The following is a 20,849-nucleotide window of genomic DNA, read 5'->3' on the forward strand; positions in this document are numbered from 1 at the left end:
ATCTCTCTTTTTCTGCCTGAGGCATGTGGCCTACATGCTCTGCTTCTCTGCACCGGTTCTCTTCAGTCTCTCTGCAGACTGCACACTCCACTCTTCCTCATTCAGCTTTCAGGGGACAAGTGATATTTCTCTCCCTAGATGGCAGGCTTACCTCCTAGGTCTGCCTACTCTTCTAGTTCCTCACAGTTTAACAACTGAATTCCTATAGTATCCCATTTCCGAAATCTCATTTCAGAGAATCTACTTGGCCTGCTTTGACCTGATTTAATGAGCTCTGGGCAGTGTCCAGGGTCATCTGGCCCAGAGCAAGGGCCAAGTTTGAAGGCAGGCATAGAAAGCATTGGTACTGGGGGGTATCTAAAACATTTTTCATTAAAATTCTGATGCACGTTCATCAAATATATGTAAATTATATGACTACTTTAGAAGAACGCTTATCTTAAAGGGTCCCTGATATTAGATGATAACCGGTGCTTGTTGTTAGTTGAAGTGTGTGGGAGAAACTTGATAGGAATTCTACTACTTGCAACAGGATCTGACTATAATCTGTTATTTTGGTCAGCAAATATTTGTTGATCATTTGCTATTTATCACACGACGAGATAGTAAGAATAAGCCATGAAGAGACAAATGAGCATGTTTCAGCAGAGGCAGCAACCAGAGATTTTGCTGAGAAGTTGGGAGCAGTCATGACAGAATATCAGCTACAGGTGCTGTACTTCCTGTTAGCCAACTGTTAGCTAGAGACAGTACTGATTTGAAAACTGCCCAACTCTTGCAATTTTACATAAATATTTACATATAAGTTCCTTTTTCTTGTTAAAACTCATAGATTTGGGTTTCTCTGATGGCTCAGGGTTAAAGAATTCAATTGTAACTCAGGAGACATGGGTTCAGTCCTTGGGCCAGGAAGATGCCGTTTACCGCCGAGCAACTGAGCCCCTGCAGCCACAACTACTGAGCCTGTGTTGCAGAGCCCAGGAGTTGCAACTACTGAGCCCTCATGCCACAACTATTGAAGCTCTCAAGTCCTAGAGCCCGTGCTCTGCAACAAGAGAAGCCCCGCAATGAGAAGCCCGTGCATTGCAACTAGAGATTAGCCCCTGCTCACCACAACTAAAGAAAAGCCCCCATAGCAACTAAGACCCACCACAGCCAAAAATAAATAAATAAATAAAATTATTTTAAAAAACTCATAGATTTTCAGACGATGTAAATACATATATTATTCAGCTATATTTTAGCTGGTATCGAAAATTTTAAATATCTGTTTAAAAACATCAGGATGAAAATAATGATCTGTAATTAAATTCTTTCTTCTCCTATTTACCAAGATAACCTCAAATGAGTTATTATCTCACAGTAGTTCTCATTGCTCAGTTCAAAAATACATGGAATAATAAGTTAATTCACTCTAATTGAAAAAATTATAACCCATTTAATACATTAGCTATATTTGAATGATGTGCTAAATTGAATTTAAAATCACCACCAACAAAGCCATCACTTACTAGTGATAAAATGTTAGATAAAGTACTGTTTGAATATTGTTTCAAGTTGTATTCTGAGCTTATATTTAACCCATATTTTGACAAACATGATCATTCATGTCTTTTCTTAATATAGAATTATTTTTAAAAATGATACATTGAAAAATTCAAAAATTATCCCTATTGATCTTCCTTAGAAGAAGGTTTTAAACTTCATAAAATAATTGCAATTTTCTTAAGGGAGGTTATCTGAGATATTGTATCTGGCTTACTTTTAACAAGAATAATCTATGTTGGCTAAAGTAATATAGATTTTTATTACAGTTGGAATACCAATATAGTAATGAGAGTTAACTGAAAATTAATCCAATATTTTCAAACTTGTTACAATATCTTGAGATACTATAAGATTTGATATTAATTTGTATACATTTCCTAAATTACAAACCTCAGGTTTTTGTTGCAATGGATGTGTCGACTGACTGATATGTTTATTTTTAATTCAAACATTAATTGACCATTGAAAATAATCAATGGGATAAATACAATTATTTTAATTTACTCAGGAAAATAGATCTTTTTAAAGTATAGTAACAGGGAGGGAGGCTCAAAAGAGAGGGGACACAGGTATACCTATGGCTGATTCATGGTGACGTATGGCAGAAACTAACACAATATTGTAAAACAATTATCCTCCAATTAAAAATATAAAAAAAGAAAGAATAAACTCTGGTAATGATTGATTGTGATTGAGAAATTCACTTTTAAAATCTGCTGCATATGAAATTTTCAATATCCATCATGGATCTTATTTAATCCATCACAGATTATTGACATTAAGTTGGTAATTTAAAGATTTAAGTTTGAAAAGCTAACTGCATGCAATCTTAAAATAGTTGTTCATCTTAGAATTAAAGATTATGTAATATAATCATGAAAATACTAAGCTAGGGAAATATTGGACTTCCCCTGTGGCTCAAGGGTTAGAAAAAAATCCACCTACAATGGAGGAGACACAGGAGACGGGGGTTCGATCCCTGGATCAGGAAGATCCACTAGAGGAGGGCATGGCAACCCGCTCCAGTATTCTTGCCTGGAGAATCCCATGGACAGAGGAGCCTGGCAGGCTACAGTCCATGGGGTTGCAAATAGTCAGACACCATGGAAGCAACTGAGCATGCACACATTGGGAAACATTGCATCTCTGTGAAAAATACCATTTGAATAAACACACCATGAGATAAAGTTCAAAATGTTATAGAGAGCAATAATAGCTTCAAAGCCAACTCACATTTTAAGAAATAGTGTATTAGACATGATTTAGAATATAGAGCATGCAAAGAATAAAAATATTGCATTTGAATGGAACTGAATTTCACTTAAAGGTTCAGGCAATCATTCTCTACTTAAACTCCATTTGAGTAGTTTGTTAATTTTTTTCAATGGAAAATAGCATATAAAAAACTTTGCTTATATATATACATGTTTGTGTATTGGTGATTAATGATCCTCCATAACACAGTCATGTCCTGAGTCCACTGTTTATTAGTGGGCTTGTGTTGCCTTGTTCTTGGTCTCCTTTACTCTCAATCATTGTTCATTTATAACCCGTTTGGCCAAGGAAAAAACTGTATTGGTAGTTCTGAGAAAGCACAGTATTTCAAAGAAAAATAACCCATGACCTTAAAACTCTAAATGGAAAGAAAATTGGCCAGAATTTAATCAGTCACAGGGTTCACAAGCTTTCTTCTTTCTAAAATTGAACTTACTTTAATTATTTTCTTTAATAGATTTATAGGAATATGTGAATCCCTCCTGATAATGATGTATTGAATGATTTTAAAGAAGGGAAAAATTCTACATACAAAATAGAAGTGTTATAATAGATGGTCATGGAGTTTATAATCTATTGTGGCTGTTTCCATAGCGATTTCAGAGAGAGAAATACTGTGTGCTACCCAATATAACTTCTGTCACACTTAGAGAGAGACACACCTTTAATGAAATGAGATTATTTTAATGGATCTCAGGCTGACCTACTTCTACTGTTTTATTGAGGTTTCCTGCTTTTTGTACAGTATATTCACAACCAGAATCTTATTGAATGATGTTAAAATATTGTTCTTTAATTATTTGACACTTTATGAACACCTCCAAAGATTTAAACATATAACATCTGAATTTATTAGTTTCAGCAGTCATTCTACCTATGCTCAATCGAGCATCCCTTTTTACCTAAAATAGTGCCCAGAGCATAGAAATTGCTAAGAAATACACACACAGAGGATCGCAAACATACTCATTTCATTTAGAATGTATCCATATTGCACTTCCTTCACTCTTCATTTAGGAATAATGAAGAGCAAGTGGGCTGTTTGATATGATCACGAGTCTGAACATTTAGTCCCCTTTATCACGGCCATATTTCAAACCTTGTATATTAGAATGAAGATACATCTCTGAATTCTAACTACTGCAGCAATATTTTACCTTCTGTAGAGTTTCTGAGAAAAGGTTAAAAAAGAAAGATCATATTGTTGTTTATGGTTCTGTTGTGATTTTACATGTCTTTTTCACTCAAATATCATACCTCTGAAAGGAAATTACAAGTATTGGTACTAAGACTCCCATTCTAGATTGTAATAATTTCTCCAGTTCTGCCAAAACAGCTTAAAGGTAATGATACTGAAGTGTATACTAAGTGATTATTATTTATAAGTTGAGTCTGCACAGCTGTAAGCAGCTCCTTGCAGGACACCATGCTCAGCAGGAAGCTCCTTTTTCTTGTCACTTTAGCAAAGAAAAATTGTAACTAACTTTTAAACCAGGCACCTGTATGCTCTACTCATCTCCAGCCCAAGGACACTGTTCACATCTTATAATCACACAATGTCTTGCCTAGCTTGTCAGTTCTTTCAGTAGCTCAGAGAAGTAGAGTGATGAATAAGTAGTTGACAGATGACCAGATCTCTTCCCTAGCTTCCCCTTCAGCAATCTCCTGAACAAACTGTCTGATCAACCTGTGTGAATAAGGTAACATCTAGAGGAAGATCAAGAGGTGTCCACAAGCCTGCACATAGTGGAGAATGGCAACAACTTGACCCCTCATCTCAATGATTAACTGACATGACTTCTCTGTTTCCCTTAAAAACTTTCATAACTGAGCAGAATCTCTGGAGGTGATTTTCGGGGAACAGAGTCCACCATCTCCCCAAATTTCTGGCATTCTGACTAAAGTCATTTTTCTTTTGCTACAAGCATTTGGGAGTATTGATTTTGAAAATGGTAAGCAGAGGGGGCCCCTATTCAATAACATTGCCAATGAAATCCGTTAATAAGGAAAACACTTATGAAACATTGGGCTGAGATATGAATGTTGTAGAAGAGAGTATTTCACTCAGGAAAGAAAAGGCTGGGCCGTCAATAGTAATACTAGATGAGAAGGAGTTGGGATGAAAAGTAGCATGGATATAAGCAGCAGCCACATCATGAACGGCCTTCTAGGTAGTGACAGACTATTATTATTTTTTATAATCAAGATGAATTGCCACTGGGTAGTTGTAATTGTGTCTGAGGTTAAGGGAGGGAGTAATGATGGCAAAATAAAAACAAAGAAAAAACTTCTAGAAACAATCCAGAATAAAAGATGAACAATGCCTAAAATAATCTTGAACCTGTGGAGAAGAGGTGAAGGAAGGGGTGATGATAATAAAAGAGAAATAAAGAAAAAACACTTCTAGAAATAACTCAGAATAAAGGATGAAAAATGTCTGGAATAATCTTGGACATGTAAAGAACTGGTAAGATTTGGAAAAGCCTGTGGATTTATGAAAAAAGACCTCCTGATTATCTGAATGTAGGTTCCACAAGAAGGAGAAGAATCAATGATGACTTCTTGAATTTGAGACTGATTAATTCAAACCGTTAAAGGTTTTTCTAGGACTCCTTCTAGTGCTACCACATGCTAATTGAATTCTATAGCTCAAGAATTCTATAAAGTTATCTTTATAAGGATATTCTAAAGAATATCCTGTTATAAGTTTTAGCCACTGGATATCAGCTTTGGAAATAGAAGCTTCTGTGAATAGGTGGTGAGGTGAACAAGCTTGCAAAAGGACTTAGGAACATGACACTAGATAGTATCAAGCACACAAGATATGAAGATTTTGCATACCACATGGTCACTATTTGAAGGTACCATTAAAATAAGTAAATAAATATTGATAATGAAAATGCTGATTGCTTTAATTTTCAATAACCGATTTATATACAAAGCATATTTGAAGTCATAAATTAGATTGCAGCTCTCATTGGTTTATTTATTTATTTATTTATTTATTTATTTTTTCTCTTCCTTTTTGGTTTCTCACCTTACTAGAAAACCCTAACTTGTGGTGTAAGATTGTTGGGAATGGCATCATCTGTTTTTTGTTTGATGGCTGTGCTAATAATTCTGGAATATTTGAATCAATCCTGAACCCATAACTTAAGAAGTGATTCCCAATTAAAGACTATATCTATTAAAAGAGATAAATACATACTATAAAATAAAATATATAGTTCATCAAGGTTTTAAATCTTTAAAGCATTGATGCTCAATGTATTATTATTGAAATTATCCATTTAACATTTAATGAAAAATGATTCCCTTTTGTAATCCTTGCTTTTATTTATGTACTTTCTCTCTTCTTCCAAACTTTGACTTGATCAATCATGTAGCTTCTCTGATGTAAAAGCTATTACAAATGATATTGAAATACAGAGAAGAGTTTGTGTATGCCTATGTATATCTATATATACACCTATGGCTGATTCATGTTGAGGTTTGACAGAAAACAACAAAATTCTGTAAAGCAATTATCCTTCATTTTAAAAAAGTAAATTAATTAATTAAAAACAAGAAAAAAGACAATTCATTTGGGGAAAAAAAGTGAAAAGTTTATATGTAAGGTGAAGGCAATTAATGTAGACAAATCTCTTGTGAATATTTACCATAAAATCAATATGAAAAGCCTGGTAATGGCAAAAGAATGAAATGCAAGAGGCTGTTCCCTTTTTGATTTCTTAGGTCGTGATTTGGCTATGATTAGGTCAGGTGATTTTAAAGCATATCTGTGTGTGCAATTGCATATTTTGCTAGATTATTCAGAAAAGAGTGATAATAACACAGTGATGCATGACTGTTAAATTAAAATAATTATGAATAAACTGGAATTTGAAAAGAGAGGTACATGTCTCAATTTACTAAAGTGAAAAAGGTAATGTATGAACAGATTAAATTTGTGGATTTGGTGGTGACAAACAAAAAAGATTGAAGTGAAATTCAAGAAAAATCAGCTGAGATAAAGGGAAGGGGAGGAAGGTAGTTAAGAGAGAGAAAAGAGTTGTAGTGGCAGCCAGAGTTGATTTGTTGCAACGATAAGACTTTAACTTCCAATAAAATACTTGCTCATTTGAATGATTTTGCTTTGTATAAATACATAAGTGGGAGAGAGTATACTTGACGATAGGAATTATTGAAAGTGTTAGAATGAAATGTTGGCTTCCACTTTTGATTTTCTTCCATCTTTAAAAATGTATAACTTTATTAAGTCTACATGAAAATATCCAAAGGAGAATAAGGTTTTTCTCCAGTATAATTTCCCCCCCCTTTTTTTAAATTAAAGTAGAATTTATTTATAAGGTTTTCAGTTTTGGTCATAATACAGTAAGCATTATTGGCCTTGCCCTCCCACTAATGTATATATGATCAGAGTTTCAAAAATGAGATGAGAGAAACAGTAGAACAGAAATAAAAAATGGAAGAAATACTGATAGAAGTTGCTACAAATGTGGTTAAACTGTAAGTATATATTAATATATCCAAGAAATTCAACAAATGCTAAATATAATACAGAAAAGAAATACGAAATATAGGCTCATCATGGTGCAGTTACTATAAATCAGTGGTAAAGAGGAAGTGTTGAAGGAAGCTAGAGGAAAAAACACCTACATGCAGAAGATCAGCTACATAAATGACATTAGACTACTCATCAGAAACAATGGAGTTCAGAAAACACTGAAATGACATCCTTAAATTTCTGAAAGGAGAAAATAACTTTCAATAAAGTTTTTGTATTTGATACAAATATTCACTGAGGAAGGCAAAACAAAGATGCTTCCTGATTAAGTAAAACTGAGATCCTACTTCGTCAGTGAAGTGAAAGTGAAATTCACTCAGCCAGGTCCAACTCTTTGCAACCCCAGGGACTATACAGTCCATGGAATTCTCCAGGCCAGAATCCTGGAGTGGGTAGTCTTTCCCTTCTCCAGGGAATCTTCCCAACCCAGGTATCGAACTCAGGTCTCCCACATTCTTTACCAGTTGAACCACAAGGGAAGCCCAAGAATACTGGGGTGGGTAGACTATCCCTTCTCCAGGAGATCTTCCCAACCCAAGAATCTAACTGGGGTCTCCTGCATTACAGTCAGATTCTTTACCAAGTGAACTATCAGGGAAGCCCAGATTTGCCAGTAGACCTGGTCTAAAAAATATGAATAGAATTTCAGGCTGATAGAAATTACATCGGATCCATACTAAAGAAATGAAGAACAACACCAACAGTAAATAGATGATTAAATATAGACATATTTTTCTTGTTTTAAACTTCTTTAAAAGTAAAAAACAGTAGTTTAAAAACTCTGTAAAGTATCAATTTTATGGTGAATGCTAGATTATAAACAAGCTGTAAATACACTTATTACATATAAATAAACTGTATTTACATACAATAAATATGTTAAATTGGCCAGAAGTTATGAAAAAAATGTACTGGATTGCTCAAATAATTAGTCTGTAGAAAAACAACTAGAATACAGACATCCATAATTTTGAAGTTCGGCAATTTTTATGGTTATTAATTCTTATTTTATAACAGTTTATGTTGATGGTTGACTTGAGTTTAAAAAGAAGCACCTGACAGAATATAGTCACATTTACTCAGGCATAAAAAAGTAATTCCAGTTTTTTCTGATGAAAGTTTGTGTAGCTGGGAAGTGGCAGAAGGAGATGTGAGCAGAAAAAAGAAAGAATCAAACACACTATCCCCTATGAGGGCAGCAATCCCACAGATTACAGACTATACCAGAGGAACAAAGAGGCTAGTGATGCATCTCAATGAAGAGTGCAGTTTTAATTAATATATTGAAGTGTTATTTAAGCTGCTGAAATGAAGATGGGCTTGATGAATGAAATGATCATAGAGCCATCTATTAAATACAAGCTACCAGAGATGCCTTGGGCTTTGCCAGAGTTTTCATTTAGTTACAAGAAAAATCATTTCCTTGCTCTGCAAATATTAAGAAGAAAGTGTAGGAAAGAAATAAAAATTTTATTTATATTATATCCCCATATTGTCCTTGTTCAGAACACAGATTACATCCCACTAATGCATTTTCCCTACAATTTCCATATAGCCAAAGGCATTCATGAGTATATCGGCAGTCTCCCACAACTAATTACAGATACAGATTCAGTATACAGTTATATAGACTGTTCATTTTCAGAATAATGTCTTTCTTGGGTTTATACAAGTTTCAGTGAAAATAGTGTTCAAGTTTTATATTACAAACTTTGGGACGAATTATCTAAATCAGTTTGCGTGCATACTTGGTCAATCAGTCATTGCAACTCCATGGACTGTAGCTCGCCAGATTCCTCTGTCCATGGGATTCTCCAGGAAAGAATACTGGAGTGAGTTGCCATTTTCTTCTCCAGGGGATCTTCCTGATGCAGAGATCAAACCCAGGTCTCCTACATTGCAGGTGGATTCTTTACCATCTGAGCTACCAGGGAAGCCCTCAGTTTAATCATATGCGAACAGAATGGGAATAAGTACCTTATAGGGCTGAAATGAGGTTTGTATAATTAATCCAAAAGAATGAATACAGCTTGAACATTTAATATATACTGTAGTCACTGTGTCACTATAATTAGTCTCAAAATCAACATTCTTTAAATCTTTATCTTGAATTGCTTAGATATGTATGGAAGAAATAATATAAAATTAACTTCAATATTACTTTATGTTCAAGTTTTGCTTAATTACTGAGGCTTTTAATTTGACTAATTAAGAAAAAGAAATTTTAGAATGTGAGAATATAGTCTATTAAATATCAAATGATTATATACATTGCAAGGTATATTTTTAAAGTCATGAGTTCACTAAGTGTATTTTATCAAAATAATATGTAAAACAGATAGCCAACAGAAATTTGCTGTATGACTCAGGAAACTCAAACAGGGGCTCTGTATCAACCTAAAGGGGTGGGATGCAGAGGGGGGTGGGAGAGAGCTTCAAAAGAGAGGGGATATATGTATATCTATGGCTGATTCAGTCGCTCAGTCGGGTCCGACTCTTTGAGACCCCATGAATCGCAGCACAGCAGGCTTCCCAGTCCATCACCAACTCCCGGAGTCTACCCAAACCCATGTCCATCGAGGTGGTGATGCCATCCAACCATCTCATCCACTGTCGTCCCCTTCTCCTCCTGCCCCCAATTCTTCCCAGCATCAGGGTCTTTTCCAATGAGTCAGCTCTTCACATGAGGTGACCAAAGAATTGGAGTTTCAGCTTCAACATCAGTCCTTCCAATGAACACCCAGGACTGATCTTCTTTAGGATGGACTGGTTGGATCTTCTTGCAGTCCAAGGGACTCTCAAGAGTCTTCTCCAACACCACAGTTCAAAAGCATCAATTCTTCAGCGCTCAGCTTTCTTCACCATCCAACTCTCACATCCATACATGACCACTAGAAAAACCATAGCCGTGACTAGAGGGACTTTTGTTGGCAAAGTAATGTCTCTGCTTTTAAATATGCTATCTAGGTTGGTCATAACCTTCCTTCCAAGGAGTAAGCGTCTTTTAATTTCATGGCTGCAATCACCATCAGCAGTGATTTTGGAGCCCCAAAAAACAAAGTCTGCCACTGTTTCCACTGTTTCCCCATCTATTTCCCATGAAGTGATGGGACCAGATGTCATGATCTTAGTTTTCTGAACGTTGAGCTTTAAGCCAACTTTTTCACTCTCCTCTTTCACTTTCATCAAGAGGCTCTTTAGTTCTTCTTCACTTTCTGCCCTACTTCATGCTGACATTTGACAGAAAACAGCAAAACTCTGTAAAGGAATTACTCTTCAATAAAAAATAAATTATTAATTAAAAAACAAAGGAAAGATTATTCAAAAATCCATGGAGATATTTATAAAAGATAAATATAAAACTAAACAAAAATTTAAATAATTTATTGAGGCAAAATCCACATAACCTAATAGTCATCATTTTAAAGGGAATAATTCCATGGGGGAGGTGTGGCCAAGATGGTGAGGCAGGAAGACTCTGTGCTCACCTGCTCCCAAAGGCACAGAATTACAGCTATTTACAGAGCAACTGTTGATGAGAACAATCTGAAGTCTCACAGTAAAGATTTTCCCCAACTAAAGAAATAAAAGAAGGGACTGTAGTAAGACAAGTAGGAGAAGGAGAGTTGTGGTAGAGGTAAGACCCACATCCTTGAGTAGGTAATCCAGAAATGGAAAGATAATCAAAACTACAGATGCTCTTCCCAAGGAGCAAGGTGTCTAAGCCCCATGTTGGACTTTCCAGTCTGGAGATCCTGCCTCAGAGTCATGAGCTCCCAGAATATCTGGGTTTGAGGACAGTGGGTCTGGTGTATTGGAGAGCAGAAGGGTTACAGGAGAAGATTGCTCCTAAAGGGCGCAAACAAAATCTCACATGCTCCAAAACCCAGCACAGAGGTAGTAATCTGAAAAAACCCTGAGTCAGACCCACTGGCTGATCTTGAAGAGCCTCCTGGAGAGACAAGAGCCAAGTGGGAATACTCAGGGTGGGGTGCCCCAGATACTGGCAGTAGCCATTTTTGGAAACTTGCAATACCATAAGGACACTGGTGAAGGCAAGTGCCACTTTTTAGTCCTCCATCTAGTCAGTTAGTACTGACACTTACCTGCCCACTAGTCTGTCAGCCCAAGCCCTAGGAGCACTCCCATGCTGAGTAGACAGCTATGTGGGGACTCATCCCCACCTACCAGTGAGCAAACACCAGCCTCTGGACACACAGGTTCTTTAGCCAGCCTCCTCGGTACCCACCCCTGCCACTAGTAGACTGGCACAAGCCCTGGACCTGCTGGGCCATGAATTATAATCTGCCAGGACCTGATCCTGACCACTAGAAGGATGTCTTCTTCCACAAGAGACAAGGCTGAAAACCAACTTGGCCAGGGGCGAGCCCCACCTACAGACTCATCCACAGTTGTTTGCTCTATCACAACAGAAGGGCACATGCAGCCCACGAGGAAGCAACACTAGAGCACACAGATCTGGTAACCAGAGGGGAGTGTGCATGCACTGTTGGTGGGAATTCAAATTCGTGTAGCTTCTGCAGAACATAGTTGACAGTTCCCTAGAATATTAAAATAGAGTTACCATATGATCCAACAATTCTACTTCTGGGTACTTTTCCAAAGGAAAAAAAAATACTAATTAGAAAATATATATGTTTCTTTCCCGTGTTCATTGTAGCACTAGTTACAATAGCTAATACATGGAAGCAAGCTAAGTATCAATGGATAAGTGAAAGGATAAAGAAAGAGAATAGATGAATGGATAGGAATATTACTCAGCAATAAAAATGAATGGAATCTTTCCATTTATGACAGCATGAATGGACCAAGAGGGTAATGTGCCAAGTGAAATGTCAGACAGAAAAGACAAACACCATATTTCACGTTATGTATGAAATTTAAAAAGAGCAAAGCAAATGAACAAATATAACAAAACAGAAACAGACTCATATGCAGAAAACAAACAGCAGTTGCCAGAAAGGAGCGGGTAGAGGAATTTTTAAAAAGGTAACTATGTGAGGTAATGAAGGTTAATTTGATTTTGGTGATTATTTCATGACTTGCATTTACATAAAACCATCATGTTGTAAACCTTAAATATATACAGATTTTTCCAGTCCTACCTCAATAAAGTTGAAAAAAGGAAAAAAGGAAAGTGAATATCTCATGGCTTTTTGTTTATCCACAATATTGTCCAGCAACTATTCCATATGTACCTAGTGTTTGTCACAAAATCTTGATTTATTTGAAATATATAGTAGTCTGTTTTCAAAAGTATAATTTTAGAATTTAAATAGCAAGGAGAAAATTATGTTAAATCATGAGTTAAAATGTTTCATAAATATTTATTCTATTTAACATAACATTCTTAATAATATGTAGTAGCGATTTTTTTCAAATTTTAAAGTAGATTAATTATATGCAATCATTCAATGTAAAGAAGTATGTTTTATCATGAAAAATATTTAAATATAAAATAAAAATGAATTTAGAAATGAATCCCTTGCATGTTATATCTATGGTTAGAAATATTAGCATATACTTCAAATTTAAGATCAAATTCAGTCATCATTCTATTTGCTCTAAAATATGGCATGTGAAGTTTTATTTCTAATGCATTTTGAATTGAATGACTTTTGTTGCCTGTGCAATGTGTGCTTACATTCTTGATACATTTTCTCTCAGTATCTGAGGAATTTGCCTGCTGCTGCTGCTGCTGCTAAGTCGCTTCAGTCGTGTCCGACTCTGTGCGACCCCATAGACGGCAGCCCACCAGGCTCCCCCGTCCCTGGGATTCTCCAGGCAAGAACACTGGAGTGGGTTGCCATTTCCTTCTCCAATGCATGAAAGTGAAAGTGAAATCGCTCAGTCGTGTCCGACTGTTAGCGACCCCATAGACTGCAGCCCACCAGGCTCCGCCGTCAATGGGATTTTCCAGGCAAGAGTACTGGAGCGGGGTGCCATTGCCTTCTCCGAGGAATTTGCCTAAGGGAAATCAAATGTTGAGGGGAAGCTGTCCAGGGGTATCTGCTTTTGTAGAACAATGACTTGAGTACAATTGATTATAAAGTTGGAATAAAGGAGTTAAGAAATAAAAACAAAGTGGGGGTTAAAGGCTTGTGTTGGTGGTAGGTGTGCTTGCTTAGGAAGTTGATGTTTTCTGGCATTGGGTACAGGATTGCACTGTTGGTTTATTATTATTGCGTGCTTTGCTTTGGTTGTTGTTGCTGTTGAATGTGATGGAAAGATAATGGAGAAAAAGATAAAAGATAATAATAAAGTAGGGGGAAAATAGGAGTTCTGGATATCAGGAATTCTATAAGCTTGGAAAATGAACTAAGGACAACTGAATGGAAAGAAAAAAAATAGCTAAATTCATACATTATACAACTTCCATATAATTTAAGAAGTGAAGCAATAATTCAAACAATGGATAAAGTTAAAATAGGACTTGAAGGTGAGTCTCTCTTTTGTTCTATATAAGTATCTTAAGTTAGGGCATCCTCCAGATGAGAAAACAATAATATACATTTAAAAAAAACATCAGGACTCCAAACCAGCACACTGCATAGCATTTATTTTTAGATTACAGTTTATTCAATATGGGAATATATTCTAAAATTAAGGTAAGCTATAGAAAAACTCTCTATAAATAGTTGAAAAACTCTTCCAGCAACTTGCAATGTTAACTGCTGAATAAAGGATATTTTAAAATTTAATCTATGTTTACACACTTAGCACACCTCCTAGGAATAATAATGGCAATTGTTATATTTTTTAAACAAAACTGAATATAACTTTAATTTATTAAAATCAAGTGTTGCTGCTTTTTAAGAATCACTATGTAACTGGTTGTTCATTCTGCATTTTTCTATTCTGTAGAATAAAAAAAGGGCATTCTTTGGGTGAATGAATTTTGCTTAGAGACACAAATTTCATACTGAAGCAAAATTAAACTCTGCCTACCCAGCAAAATCTGTTTATTCTATTGCTAGGATAAATGACCCACAATTCTAACTTTGATTTCACCAAAGTTCTTGTGACATAAAAAAGTTTTAAATGTTATTTAATTAATTTGAGTGTTTTAAATAATGAGTGCTCAGTGACTCAGTTGTCCTTGACTCTTTGCCACCCCATGGGCTGTAGTCTGTAAGGCTCCTTTGTCCATGGGATTTTCCAGGCAGAAGTACTAGCGTGGATTGTCATTTTCTCCTCCAGGGGATCTTCGCTACGCAGGGATAGAACTCTCGTCTTTATATCCCCTGCATTCTCAAGCAGGTTCTTAAAGAGTAGAGGTACATTTGTTTTGATGACATGAATAAAATCATGTCCTAAATAATATTTTTAGAAAATTACTTTTATCATTTGACACAATCATGGTAAATTTCCAGGAGTATACCTAAAAATCTCATAGCTCATATTTAATGATATTATAGTATTTTACTTATTTATATTATTTCACCTAATTTAATAAATTTTTCCTTATATGAATCTTTTCTATACAAGTGCACACACATACATATACATAAGCCTCCTTCACACACTACTATAATTAACTTATATGTTTTCTCTGAGTATTATCCTTCATATGATGGAATTTTTCACATATATTCACATTTTAATAGTTATGGTTGATACATAGAAAGCAATAGATTCTTTGCTGACAAAGGTCTGTATAGCCAAAGTTGTGGTTTTTCCAGTAGTCATGTACAGATATGAGAGTTGGACCATAAAGAAGGCTGAGCACTGAATAACTGATGCTTTTGAACTGTGGTGCTGGAGAAGACGCTTGACAGTTGGACAGCTAGGAGATCAAACCAGTCAATCCTAAAGGAAATCAACCCTGAACATTCATTCAGGAAGGACTGATGATGAAGCTTCAATAAATTGGCAACCTGATGCAAAAAGTCAACTCATTAGAAAAGACCCTGATACTGGGAAAGATTGAAGGCAAGGGGAGAAAGAGATGACAGAGGTGGAGATCGTTGGATGTCATCATCAACTCAATGGACATGAATTTGAGCCAACTCTGGGAGGTAGAGAAGGACACAGAAGCCTAGTGTGCTGCAGTCCACGGGGTTGCATGGAGTCAGACACTACTAAGCAACTGAACAACAACAAATAGATTTCTAAAATATTACATCTGAGAATTTGGCTTTATGTTTTAATAGGGATTTATAATATTTTGGCTTCTCAACTACAAACATGTGGTATTCGAGAGAATGCTGCATTAGCTAGAATGGTTATTATAATTTGTAAAATATATTTTAACTAATTCCCAATTGTTTGTTTTTAGTTGGCAACACCCTTAGTGATTCTATTACATATATTGCGTTGATTTCAAGTAAGTGTATATTGTGACATATTCAGTTCAGTTCAGTTCAGTCACTCAGTCATGTCCGACTCTTTGCAACCCCATGAATTGCAGCATGCCAGACCTCTCTGTCCATCACCAACTCCTGGAGTCCACCCAAACCCATGTCCATCAAGTCAGTGATGCCATCCAACGATCTCATCCTCTTTCGTCCCCTTCTCCTCCTCCCCCAATCCTACCCAGCATTAGGGTCTTTTCCAATGAGTCAACTCTTCGCATGAGGTGGCCAAAGTATTGGAGTTTCAGCTTCAACATCAGTCCTTCCAATGAACACCCAAGATTGATCTCTTTTAGGATGGATTGATTAGATCTCCTTGCAGTCCAAGGGACTCTCAAGAGTCTTCTCCAACACCACAGTTCAAAATCATCAATTCTGCGGTGCTCAGCTTTCTTCACCCTCCAACTCTCACATCCATACATGATCACTGGAAAAACCATAGCCTTGACTAGACGGACTTTTGTTGGCAAAGTAATGTCTCTGCTTTTTAATATGTTATCTAGGTTGGCCATAACCTTCCTTCCAAGAAGTAAGCGTCTTTTGATTTCATGGCTGCAGTCACCATCAGCAGTGATTCTGGAGCCCCAAAAAATAAACTCTGACACTGTTTCCACTGTTTCTCCATCTATTTCCCATGAAGTGATGGGACCAGATGCCATGATCTTAGTTTTCTGAACGTTGAGCTTTAAGCCAACTTTTTCACTCTCCTCTTTCACTTTCATCAAGAGGCTCTTTAGTTCTTCTTCACTCTCTGCCATAAGGGTGGTGTCATCTGCATATCTGAGGTTATTGATATTTCTCCAGGCAATCTTGATTCCAACTTGTGCTTCCTCCAGCCCAGCATTTCTCATGATATACTCTGCATATAAGTTAAATAAGTAGGGTGACAATATACAGCCTTGATGTACTCCTTTTCCTATTTGGAACCAGTCTGTTGTTCCATGTCCAGTTCTAACTGTTGCCTCCTGACCTGCATACAGGTTTCTCAAGAGACAGGTCAGATGGTCTTGTATTCCCATCTCTTTCAGAATTTTCCGTAGTTTATTGTGATCCACACAGTCAAAGGCTTTGGCATAGTCAATAAAGCAGAAATAGATGTTTTTCTGGAACTCTCTTGACATATTAGATATTTCTAATTCTAGTTCACCAAAAATGTTAAAAATAACACTCACATTATCATATTTTGTTCAACAATTTATTGCTATATATATGTTGTCATTATTATTTAACTTACTAACCGTCAATTATATTAATACATAGTCTGTTATACAGCCACACACCCCAATTTGTGGAATTCAATTAATTTGGCAAATGCAAATCATTCTTTGAAAATAATGTTGGATCATTTTTCATTATTTTTTGAGAATTTCATATCCCTATTTGAACTTTTTTAAATCTATGGTTGTCTGAAGAACTGTGTATGATTTTATGCATGAATATTATTGTAAGGCAAGCACAGAGAAAAAGAGGGCAAGCTGGGCAGTCAGACAGAGAAAGATTTATTATAGGAGGAAAGAAAGAAAGAGACTGACTTTAGAGAAGAATCAAGGCTCTCTTTTTATAGCCAACCCTTCTTATACCCTATGGATGGGAAATTGTGCCCCAGAGGGAGAGGGCCTCAGTTTATCTTGAGCCTGCAGCTGGGGTCTTGTGGTCATGTAGTGAAGGGGTCTCACAGTCGGGTGGTCATGTAGCTGAAGGGGTCTCATGATTGGGTGCGGAGAAGGCAATGGCACCCCACTCCGGTATTCTTGCCTGGAAAATCCCATGGATGGCGGAGCCTGGTAGACTACAGTCCATGGGGTCACTGAGAGTCGGACATGACTGAGCGACTTCACTTTCACTTTTCACTTTCATGCATTGGAGAAGGAAATGGCAACCTACTCCAGTGTTCTTGCCTGGAGAATCCCAGGGACGGAGGAGCCTGGTGGGCTTCCGTCTATGGGGTCGCACAGAGTCGGCCACGACTGAAGCGACTTAGCAGCAGCAGCAGCAGCATAATCAGGTGGTCACATAGTCTTGAAAACTTCCATCAGCAGGGAAAAACAGGATATCGCCTTAAGGGAAAAACAGGATGCCCACCAGGGCAATGCGGCCACTGTGTCCTCATGCCTTGTTTGTCAGGTCACCACAATGGGCCATATTTTAACTATACACTGTAAGCCCCTTGGAAACCCTAACAATTATAGTCAGGTGAGAATTATAGAATGAATGGGCTGTGCTTATTCACTCAGTCATGCCTGACTCTTTGTGACCCCATGGACTATAGCCCATCAGGCTCCTCTGTCCTTGGGGATTCTCCAGGCAAGAATACTGGAGTGGGTTGCAATGCCCTCTTCCAGGGGATCTTCCTAACCCAGGGCTCGAACTCAGGGCTCCCACATTGCAGGCAGATTCTTTACCATCTGAGCCACCAGGGAAGCCCATGAAATGAATATTGAGACTAAATATTTAGTTTTGAAATGGTTTAATGATACATACACATTTTAATTCTTTCTCCATTGAGTTTTCAGTCAATGGCCTGTGTCAAAATGGTTAGATAGAATTTGATTTACTAACATTATTGTTTCATTAATATATTGTAGCACTGAATGTACCCGCACTGAGTAGATCTAAGGGAGCAAAAAAAGCTCAGTGACAGGGAGACAGGAAGAGAAAAAGAGAGCATAGGAGATCCTACCTCATGCCCCTGCTTATTGAGGTTGTTTCGTCTCACCTGTCAGTCAAGTTTCTCCTTTTCCCTGGAAGAGTGGATGGTGAGAACAAAAGGCAACATAGTTGTCCAAATAAATCTTAAGAGGCAGGTGTTCTTTCTTCCTTGCAAAAGTGGATGCGGAGAGAGTGAGGGATGATCGTTTGCCCTCCTAAATGTCATTTATTCTTTCAAGAAATAAGAACTGGGATACATTAAGGCAACAGAAATGAGCAATAAACAAGAGACTAAAGTGTTTATGTTTACTTCATTTTCATTGCAGTGTGTATCTGTGTGTGGAAGAGGGGATAAATATATTTAATAGCTAAGTTATATAGCACTATGAGTGACAGTTGCTCAGTCATGCCTGACTCTTTGCAACCCCATGTACTGTAGCCTGCCAGGCTCCTCTGTTCATGGAATTCTCCAGGCAAGATTACTGGAGTGGGTTGCCATTTCCTTCTCCAGGGGATCTTCCCGACCCAGGGATCCTGCATTGCAGGAGAGTCTTTACCATCTGAGCCACCAGGGAAGCCTACTATTAAGAGATATTTCTAAGTATAAAGACAGGTCAACTTAAAAAGTGTCAGCAGATACATGCTTGACTTTATCTTATAATCTATAGACAATACATTAGAATATGTAATGAATCCATACACCTTTTCCAAAGGAATACCCAAGATGGAAGTAGCAATAAGGCTATAAATGACAGTCATCAATCAAATGAAATAATTTAGATGAAGCTTTTCTCTCTCGAAGAGATGGGAACTGGGCAAGTGGTCAGGAAGGAAATACAATGTGCTTTTAACTTTGTATGAAAAACAATGTTCATTTCCACATTGCTGAACATAGTTCTATTTTTGCTAAATAAAACCTCTACTTCAAGTTACCGTCCAAATACTTTATTAAAACTCCGCTTCTGGCCTCTGTTTTGGAATCTGTTACTTTTGTTGCCACCTCCTGATCGCTGTCCTCTGAAGCTTCTACTTCTTTCCTGCTGTCCCCTGAAGCCTCGATTGCCTTCCCGCTGTCCTCGGAAGTTGCGATATCCTTCCCATGGACCTTCTAGCTCTGGTTGCTCTGTGGCCACAGAAAGCTGCCAGCGCCGTGAATCATGCCACTTTTCCTGTACTTCTGTTACTGATGCAGTAGGGATATCAAAGCAAACACCCTGCTTTCCTTTGAGAAAGACCATTCCCTTCACTTGGAATCAATACCCTCTCCCAGATGCTCTTTAAGTTCTTTCCAAGCATAACTAATGTTTGGCATTTCAATTGAGCACCGCAAGATCATGGTCATAAAGCGTGCTTCTGAGCTGATCAAGGAGCGTTGGTCTACAGAGGTGGAACCGGAAATGTGGGCCAGGGGTGCTGCCAGGGCTTCCACAGCTCCCTTCTCCTCAATCAGCTTCTCGGCTAATTGCTTGAAGTGACCGATCGCAGTGGGAGGCACAGAGTCCAAGAGCCTGATGGCATCTTTGCTAGAAGCTTTTATTATCTCTGTTGCAGAAGGGACACCTATTCGTTTAAATTTAATTATCGCTTCTTGCTCCACTTGGACTAACTGGTATTGTTCTTTGTGCTGGTAAAAGCAGATGCAAACCCCTCCCAGCTCTCCCTGTTTGCCCAGAATGATGAATGTAGGATTCAACATCCTTTGGTGGAGAACTTGGAACAAACAGATCAACCTCGGGGATGTCTAACCCACGTGCAGCAACATTGGTTGCAACCAAAACTCCAAAATCACCATTTCTAAAACTTTTCGGGGTAATTTCCCTTTGCTTCTGTGGAATGTCTCTGTGTAACGACTGGGCATCCTGTCTTACAGCCACAATCTGTGACAACTCCTGGGCTTCTTTCTTCATTTCACAAAATATGAAACGAAGCACTATAGATACTATAGATAGCAATTTGTCGTGTCTGGGCAAAAAAGAATAGCTGGAGGAAATGGCAACCCACTCTTGGTATTCTTGCCTGGAAAATTCCATGAACAGAGGAGCCTGGAGTGTTACAATTCATGGGGTCACAAAAAGTCAGACATGAATGAGTGACTGAGCATGCATCACACCGGGAAAAAAGAAATTAAGCATGACAAGTGGGAAGTGCTGGATAGAACTGGAGGATGGCAAATTTAACTTGGGTATTTGGGACAGTCTTAATGAGAGGTAACCCACTTGAGTGAGGAAGCTCAAGGGAAGATGTTCCAAGCAGACAGGAGACTCTGAGAAGAAAGAATGCTGTTTTTCAGGAAAGGAGAGGAAATGGATCAGAAAGGAGAGTAACTATCACAAAGTTTGGATAGAAATAATGTGTGAAACTGTCTGGGTCTGGAATCCTTTGTTATGGACATCTTGTGTAAATCTTTCCGATTTATTTTCATTTAAATAGCCTGT

General features: G+C 37.4%; 1 pseudogene; it reads right to left on the bottom strand.

Annotated features, from left to right (window-relative positions):
- Positions 1–19,343: 19,343 nt before the first annotated feature.
- On the bottom strand, positions 19,344–20,321 carry LOC145505187 (nucleolar RNA helicase 2 pseudogene; annotated as a pseudogene).
- Positions 20,322–20,849: the final 528 nt, after the last annotated feature.

Source organism: Giraffa tippelskirchi, chromosome 5, assembly GCF_054371585.1.
Source record: "Giraffa tippelskirchi isolate mGirTip1 chromosome 5, T2T-mGirTip1v1.2.pri, whole genome shotgun sequence".
Taxonomy (NCBI): domain Eukaryota; kingdom Metazoa; phylum Chordata; class Mammalia; order Artiodactyla; family Giraffidae; genus Giraffa; species Giraffa tippelskirchi.